Raw genomic sequence first — 9,458 nt, 5'->3', positions numbered from 1 at the left:
CAGTCTAGCTGTCCTGGCTGATGGGACAGAGAGAAAGCCATCCGAGGCTGATCTTGTTAAGCGGCCTGTCTGGTGCTGCTGGAGGCGCTCCTTAAGATAGGCTGGGCCAGAACCATATAGGGTTTTAAAGGTCAAAACCAACACCTTGAATTTGGCCCGGAAAACAACTGGCAACCAGTGCAACTCCTTCAGCACTGGAGTGATGTGATCTCGCCGGCGGCTGCCTTTAATCAGGCGAGCTGCCGCGTTCTGTACCAGTTGCAGCTTCCAAACCGTCTTCAAGGGTAACCCCACGTAGAGCGCATTACAGTAGTCTAAATGAGAGGAGACCAGGGCATGTACTACCGATGGAAGCAGATGGCCGGGAAGGAAGGGGCGCAGCCGCCGTATCAGATGGAGTTGATACAGCGCTGTCTGGCTCACAGCTGACACCTGAGCCTCCATGGACAGCTGGGAGTCCAAAATGACCCCCAGGCTGCGGACCTGGTCTTTCAAGGATAGCCGTACCCCATTCAACACCAGGTCAACATCCCCCAGCCTCCTCTTGTCTCCCACCAAAAGTACCTCGGTCTTGTCAGGGTTCAGCTTCAGCTTATTCCTCCCCATCCAGCCACTCACTGTCTCCAGACATTTGGACAGGGATTCTACGGCCAACCTTGGTGAAGATTTGAATGAGAGGCAGAGCTGCGTGTTATCTGCATATTGATGACACCGCACCCCAAACTTCCTGATGATAGGCCCCAGCTGCTTCACATAGATATTAAATAGCATCGGGGAGAGGATGGAACCCTGTGGCACTCCACAAGTGAGTGGCCACGGGTCCGAAACCTCATCTCCCAGTGCTACCCTCTGGTACCTGCCGGAGAGGAAGGACCGGAACCACTGCAATATGGTGTCTCCTATGCCCAACCCCTCCAGGCAGTCCAGGAGGATACCGTGGTCAACGGTATCAAAAGCCGCTGAAAGGTCGAGGAGAACAAGGAAGGAGCATTCACCCCTATCCAGAGCCCTCCTCATATCATCTACCAAGGCGACCAAGGCCGTTTCTGTCCCATGCCCAAGCCTGAAGCCCGACTGAAATGGGTCTAGATAATCAGTTTCTTCCAAGTGTGCCTTCAACTGCATCGCCACCACCCGCTCAATCACCTTGCCCAAAAATGGCAGATTTGAGACTGGGCGAAAGTTGTTCAAAACTTGAGGATCCTAAGAGGGCTTCTTTAAGAGTGGTCTTATCACTGCCTCCTTGAGGGTTGATGGCATCACTCCCTCCTCAAGGGAGGCGTTCACCACCGCCCTGATCCCCTCACCCAGTCTCTCTCTGCAGCCCATAATGAGCCACAATGGGCAAGGATCAAGTAAGCAGGTGGTCAGCCTTACAGATGAAAGCACCTTGTCCACTTCATCAGGAGGAAGAAGCTGGAACCGATCCCACAAAACTGGTTTGCCACAGGCCGCCTCTTGCTCACTAACTGTATCCACAGCGTGCAGAGTAACACACCTAATCTGATCAATTTTATCTGCAAAGTGCCTTGCCAAGGCCTCACAGGAGGCCTTAGAATGCTCCAGTAGTTCAGGAGCCACAGGACCGACCAGGCTCCGGGCCACTTGGAACAGCCTCCTGGGACAGTACTCTGCAGACGCTGTAGAGGCAGCATAATATTCCTTTTTTGCTGCCTTCACCGCCACGTGATAGGTTGAAGATACAGCTCTAGCCCGTGTCTGATCGTCTTTGGAGCAAGACTTCCGCCACCGGCGCTCTAGCCGTCTCACCTCCTGTTTCAGAGCTCTTAACCGCGGATTGAACCATGGTGCAATCCGAGCCCTGTTCAGGGGGAGAGGGCGTTTTGGAGCCACCTGATCTAATGCCCCAATGATTGCGGCATTCCAGCCACCCACCAGGGTCTCGACCGAGTGGCCGTTGGTGTGCCCCAGAGAATCCCCAAGTTGGTGTGCCCCAAGAGAATCCATTTGGATCCATAAGACGCCTGGGGCGGACCATTTTAATGGGTCCTCCACCCCTGCAGGGGGGTTGTGGAACCGAGAAGTCCAATGTCACCAGATAGTGATCTGACCATGACAAGGGGGTGGTGGATATACCCCCGACTTCCAGATCACTCCCCGCTTCTCCAGAAACAAACACAAGGTCTAGCGCATGACCGGCTACATGGGTGGGCCCAGTTAGAATATGGTGCAGCTCCCAGGAGGCCATGGTCTCCATGAAGTAATCAGTTACTGATCTCAGGCAGCTGTTCTGGTATGCTGCTTCAAGTGAATCTGACATCTCACCTAAAATCCCTGAATAACCTCATTCAGCAGCTTCATGCAGATGTTAAACAGAAGGCAGAGGACAAAATAGAGCCTTGTGGAACTCCATAGCACAAGTGACATAGGGCAGAGTACTAGTCCCTCAGCACCATCTTCTGGAACCAATGTGCTAGGCAGGAATGGAAACAGCAGAGTATAGTGCCCAAAATTCCAGTCCTAGACAGATGGTCAAGAAGGATGGTATGACTGGTGGGGCTGAAAGCCATTGAGAGGCCCAGGAGAACTGAAAGGGCCCTAATCCTCTATCCTTATCTCTATATAGAACATCAGTCATAGTGGGATTTACTTTTAAGTAAGCATGCATAGGACTGTAACCTATAACATGTGGAGGGGAGACATGTTACACATAGTAAACACATGCCTAGGAATTGTGAATGACCAAGGAGCCTGGGTGTACATTGATCACATGTTTTCATACATGTGTTTTCCACATAATACACAAATCATGCAATTTGCAAATGAGAAGTCATCTTTCCCATAAAGTACAGTGCAATCCTAGAACTTTCAAGCCAGCTATGGATACAACTTAAATGGCCATCCCTTCTCCTGAATGATGGCATTATTAATTACAGCACCTTTCAGATATGAAACCCAAGGATTGAAGGTACTATCAATCAAATACATAGGCCTCATATCAGGATGCCCAAGGTTGTTTCAGTGCTGAATCATGGTTGGAAGCCAGGTAGAAATTCGATCTAGATAATCAGTATCACCCAACAATGCCTGGAGTTCTTCAGCATGAGCACCTTTCCCACAAAGGGAAAATTAGCAACTGGCCAATAGTTGGAACAATCCTGCAGGATCCAGGGAGGGTTTCTTTAAGAATGGTCACACAATCAGCTCCTTCAAGGCAGCCAGCACCACTTCCTCTTGAAGAATCAATTATCACCTTCTGGACCCAGATAGTCAGCCCCCTGTTATGAGCCAGGAAGGGCCAGAATTAAAGCAGGCAGGTAGTAGACCAAATTCCTCCCAACACCTTGTCCACATCCTCAGGCTGCAACGGCTGAGATGGATCCAAACAATGACTAGAAACTTCCTTGGACACATTCCATCCATGAACAGCATGCAAAATGGAGTTTGAGAGGGTTGTAAGTGACAAGGAATTGTGGGCCACCAAAGTTCTCCAAGGTTACCCTGCCCCCTCCCCAAGAAAGCTTTTGTTTTTGTTTTGTATTTTGTTACAGTCCAAAATAGCTGTGCTGAAGAAAACTGTGTAGATGCAATGCAATGGTAGCAGAAGTATTCTGTCTTTGCCATGACCACCACAGAATAAGGTCTAAGATGAGCTGTAACCTGTTTGGGCAGACTCAGACTGTGGTTTCCTCCACATGCAGTCTAGACATTGTCCCACAGTCTCACTGCCTCCAGTTCCCTGGAGTACCAAGTAGCCAACTGACCTTTATTTAGAGAGAGAAGATGCTTAGGAGCTATCACATTTACAACCAATGGTCATCTTCATATTCCATAGAGAGATCAGGGCTTTGACCAAAGTGGCAGCCATGGCACCTGGAAGATTACCAAAACCCTGCAGGAATCCATCCGAATCCATCAGCTTTCAAGGACAAGCTTTTGTTATTACCTGGATTGCACAGGCTAGAAAAGGAAAGGGAAAAAAATTGGCGTGATTGATAGAAAATAGATGGAGACAGCAAGCTGAACAGAAAGCAAGAAAGTTGTGCTGCAGGTTGATTTTGGCTTCAAAACTGTGAAAGACAGTCCCAACAGGATAAAAGCAGACTGGACTGACAGAAAGTACAGAGTCTAACCAGTGCAGCAATGGAATGATCAATAACTAAGGGAGCAATCTTATGGCCGCTAGACAGCGGCTAGACGGCCATAGGATATAGTGTTTTCCATATTATTATTATTATGGTTGTGGTATCAAATACATTAATTCCACTAATTATATTAATTATGATGGTTACAAGAATTTTATATTTATATTTTATATATCCTAAAGGATTTTGAGGTGGTAAAGTTTATGTATAGTTCTTGGAAACCTATATTTTTGTTTCCTATGTATACATTGAAATTGATATATTCAAATCTATGTAGCCACATGCTGCTGTTCTTTTTTCTTTTCTTTTGTTGAAATTTTACAGTAAACAAGTATTTTAAAAAAGAAACCTCTGGCAGTGACTACTGAGTTGGTGTAATGTCATGGAATGTTCACAAACATTTATACTGCTCAGGGAATGAACTTTTCAGCCAGGGAGATTTTGTGAAGGAAGGAAAAGTTTAATTCAAAAACATCACAATTTCACACACAGGGAAAGTTATATAGGTAGACTGAGCTATGCCTGGGATAACTTAACCAAGCCAAACTGGAGAATGGAGGTGCTTCCAGATAAAGCTTTTATTGCACCATCACCCTTCCTCATACGTGGAATTTTACAGGAAGCCCAAGCAATGGAGCCTTTGACTTGTAACTCTCTTGTGTTTTCTTATTGCTTCTTCCATCTTTTACCACAGAAAATCCATTAAGAAAGAAAATACAGAATTGCTGGACAATGCTTTCTCATTGATGGTGCGAGGAGCCCTCTATCAGGAAGCACCCTCAATTCATAGTCTTCTGTAGTGAACCTTAGATAAGAGGGACCAGTTAGGAGGGGGGAATGGAAGTTAGTGTTAGCAGGAAGACAGGAGAGAATGCAAATGAGGGGGAGATAGGTCAGGTAAAGGAGAGGGGAGGGGAGGAAAATGATGAGAGGTGCTGGAGAATTGGGATCTGTTGAGTTTATTTTTCTTTGAGCCTATGTGTTATTTATGCTGCTGTTCTTATACTGAATAGTTTTCATATTCCTTGTTCACCCAAAATATTCTTATCTTATTGACTGTAAAATAAAGCCAATTTACATTTTTGAGAAGAATCCAGTACTGTACCATTTTCTAGACAGAACCTGTCTAGAATAGGGTCTGAACACCCTATCTCTCCTTTCCATCCAAGGAAAGCTGTTGTAGTTCTAAATGTCAGTAATGGCCTGGATGAGGGCAAACAAATTGAAGTCTAATCCAGACAATAGATAGATGCTCCTAGTTAGTCAAAAGGCAAATCAGAGAATAGGGATTCAACCTGTGCTGGGTAGGTTACACTTCTCCTGAAGACTCAGGCTTGCAATCTGGGTGTACTCCTGGACTCAGCCTTGAACCTGGGGCCTGTTTTCATGGGTGATCTGCTGCAGATTGGGACTGTTTGGAGGTCCTTTGCGGCACATGTCATGGCCAGTCTGCAGCCACCCGGAGTTTATCTGTGGGGAAGCTGCATTTTTGCAGGGTACTTTTACTTCTTTTCTTTCTTTAATTTGGCTCCCCTGTGGTTTAGCTGCTGTGTGACCATCCTTCTGCTTTAAATTTGGTATGATTGGGTGTTCCTAGGGCTGTGTCTTTCACCTGGCTGTGACCATGGTAACTTAGAGTAACTAGCCTGCCTTTTCAACTCATCAAAGCGGTAGAGCGCTCTTCTTTGCCTTCAGAATCATGCTGTACTTCCTTTTTGCCACTGGAAGTAACTAGCCTCCATTTCCTAGCCTGTTCCCCTTGAGAGCCATGATTATGTGCTTCTCTGATGTTTGTGTTACTTCCCTGCTTCTCTGATGCTTGTGTTACTTCGCTGCTTCTCTGCACAGAGGGAAAGGGTTTGCTGGAGCTGCCTTCCTCTGCTAGCACTGCTCCTGCTGCTGCCTCTACCTCTGCTGGCCACCTCCTCTCCTCCCTCTCCTGTATTCTTTAGTTTTCACTGTATTGTCGTATCAGTACAGTGAAATACCAGGGCTGCAGGCTCCTGCTCCTGGCCGCCTCCTCTTGCTAGATAGCTAACACTAGAAACAGGTGTCTCTGATTTTCTCAATGGGAAAAAGATGCTACAGATTCTCAATGGGGGGAAAGGAGGCAACAGAGACTGCAGAATGAGAATGGGTAAAGCAGCTAGATCACTCTATTTACTCCCTGGAAGTGCGCAACTGGGATTTTATGACTGGGCAACACAGGCTGCAGACTGTCAGTGGTTGAGTGGCTAGATCCCTGTATTTACTCCCTGGAAAAGGAGAAAGGGAGTGGGAGCTCTAACTCCTTGACTGTTGGCTGGAATTGGGCAAAATAGCACTGGTGGGGTGTTCCCATGGGGAGCCTTCAGATGCTGTTGGGGATAATAATGTGGTAGGCCGGGGGAGCCTGGACAGGAGCAGGAAACAAGCCTGTCTCATTGCTTGAGCAGCACCTGCCGGGTTGATGATATTCAGTTCTACTCTCCCCACCCCACCCGGAAGTATGTTGCTTTCAAGCGCTGTGTGAGCCGGGAAAAGCAGATTTTTAAGGTACAGTACACTTGGCTTTTCTTGCTTCGTGTGTCCCTGACAGACCAAAGCTGATTCCATGAAAATCCAGATAATACTCCAACGTACTTCTCATTCCGTTGTCGTGAAGATCTCCCTCTGGATGCCTTTGCACAGCTGAGGCAAGTGCACCAACTGCACCTGTTCCTGGAGAGTCTGATCTGGCCATGGGCACGCATGCTGAGTTACATCCCATTTGGACTACTGGAACGCACTCTACATGGGGCTGCCTTTGAAAATTGTGAGGAAACTTTCAGCTTCTCCAGAATGCTGCAGCCAGGCTGTTGACTGGGACTGGTTACAGGGAGCATGCAATTCCCTTGTTAAAACAGTTTCACTGGCGACCAGTCTGTTTCTGGGCAGAATTCAAAATGCTGGTTATGACCTATAAAGCCCTATATGACTTGAGACCAGCCTACCTAAAAGACAATCTTCTCCTGTATTAGCCTGCCCAGTTCTTAAGATCTTCAGGGGAGGCCCTTCTTTTGTGAACACCACCTTCAGAAGCATGTTTGGTGGCAATGCAAAAGAGAGCCTTCTTGGTGGCTGCTCCCTGGCTGTAGAACTTCCTGCCAAGGGAGGCTAGGTTCACTTCTTCTCTATTGTCCTTCCACTGGAAGGCAAAGAGCGCTTTATTCAAACAGGCCTTTGGTGTGTAAGCAGGTCTGTTGAGCTGGATGTCATTTTTACTTGTTGTATTTTTAGTTGTATTTTTAATTGTATTGTAATGTATCTGCTTATTGTTTTTATCAAGTTTTACTAGTGGTTGTAAGCTGCCTTGAATGCCATTTTTTATAGAAAGGCAGGGTGCAAATCAAATAAATAGACACACATATCTCTGGAAATATTTCATTGATGGTAACTATGTCTGCATGGCCAGATGTGTTCCATTTCATAGAATCATAGAGTTGGAAGGGGCCATTGAGTCCAACCCCCTGCTCAGTGCAGGAGCCAGTGTGGTGTAGTAGTTAGAGTGTTGGACTGAGACTTGGGAGATCTGGGTTCTAGTCCCCACTCAGCCATGAAGCTCACTGGGTGACTTTGGGCCAGTCATTGGGCACATTCGGGCAACATGGGGCGTAATGGCAGTCGCACAGCCACGCTGCGGAGAGGGTTAGGGAAACCGCTGCCTCACCCACACAACTGCACAACCACGCTGCGCAGTTTACCTACCCGCCCTCAGGCACGCCCCCTCTGGAGTCCTCCTGGCCCTGCAGCTGCATATCCCAGTGGCCACTGTGGCAGAAAAGGGATCCCGGCAGTCACACCATTGGTTGCTAGGCAGATCTCGGCCATAGACATCTGTCTAGCGGAGCAGAGCAGTGGCAGCAGTTTCAGCCATTCTAGGTGCCCATCTCCGTGATAAGTCCCAATGACACTTGCATACTCTCCACATGACATGGTAGCCACCATGGGGCCCTTTACCCCTATTGCAGAGCGTGGGTTACAAGGGTGGGTAATTAACCCCTCATGGGCAGCAAGAACGCCCTCCATACGACACGTTAAAACCTCATGGGTCACTCCTAGAACTTACCCACCATGGCTTAGTATGTCATGCAAACCCAGCTATTGACTCTCAGCCTAACCTACCTCACAGAGTTGTTGTGAGGATAAAATGGAGAGGAGGAGGACTATGTAAGCTGCTTTGAGTTCCTTAAAAGAGGAAAAAAGGTGGGTTATAATGTAATAATAAATAAATTTTAAGCATCCCTGACAGATGGCTGTCCAGTCTCTGCTTGAATACTTCCAGCGACGAAGAGCCCACCGCCTCCCTAGGCTGTTGGTCCCATTGTCTGACTGCTCTGACTGTTAAGAAGTTTTTCCTAAAGTTCAACTGAAATCTGCCTTCCTGTAACTTAAGCCTGTTATTTCATGTCCTATAGACTTGGATGACAGAGAACAGGATTGTGGCCCTCTTCTGTGTGGCAACCCTTTAGGTTTTTGAAAAGTGCTGTCATATCCCCTCTCAGTCTTGTCTTCTCAAGGCTAAACATACCCAGTTCCTTCAATCTTTCCTCATAGGACTTAAGTTTCTAGTCTGCTAATTAACTTTGATGCCCTTCTCTGAACTCATTCCAGTTATCTGGATCTCTCTGAAAGTGTGGTGTCCAGAACTGGGCACAGTATTCAAAGTGAGGTCTGGCCAGTGCAGAGTAGAATGGAACTATTATTTCCCATTATTTGGAAACTATATTTCTATTGATGCATTTTTTATGCAAAATTGCATTTGCCTTTTTTGCAGCCACATCACACTGCTGACTCATATTCAGCTTGTGATCAACTACAACTCCAAGACCCTTTTCAGATGTGCTACTGTCAAGGGATCCTGGCAGTCCTGTGCATTTGATTTCTTTTTCCTAAATGAAGAACTTTGCTCTTGTCTCTGTTAAATTTCATTCTGTTATGCTCTGCCCAGTTTTCTAACCTATCAAAATCATTTTGAATTTTGTTTCTGTCTTCTAAGGTCTTAGCTATCCCACCCAATTTTGTGTCATCTGAAAATTTGATTAAGCATTCCCCCCACCTCTTCCTCCAATCATTAATAAAAATGTTGAAGAGTGCAGGATCCAGGACCAAACCCTGCGGCACCTCACTTGATACCTCCCTCCAGTTTGATGAGGAACCATTGATGAGCACTCTTTGAGTACTGTGGCTCCACCTAGTATTAGCGCCATTCAGTCCAAACTTGCTAATCAGAATATTATGGGGCACTTTGTCAAATGCATTGCTGAAATCAAGATATATTATATCCACAGCTGATCTATTAAGGAAGTTACCCAAATGAAAAATGAAATAACA

The sequence above is a fragment of the Heloderma suspectum genome, chromosome 4, assembly GCF_057233095.1.
Source record: "Heloderma suspectum isolate Gila_16-S chromosome 4, 16-S_ref, whole genome shotgun sequence".
Classification (NCBI taxonomy): domain Eukaryota; kingdom Metazoa; phylum Chordata; class Lepidosauria; order Squamata; family Helodermatidae; genus Heloderma; species Heloderma suspectum.
This window is presented reverse-complemented; position numbering follows the sequence as displayed.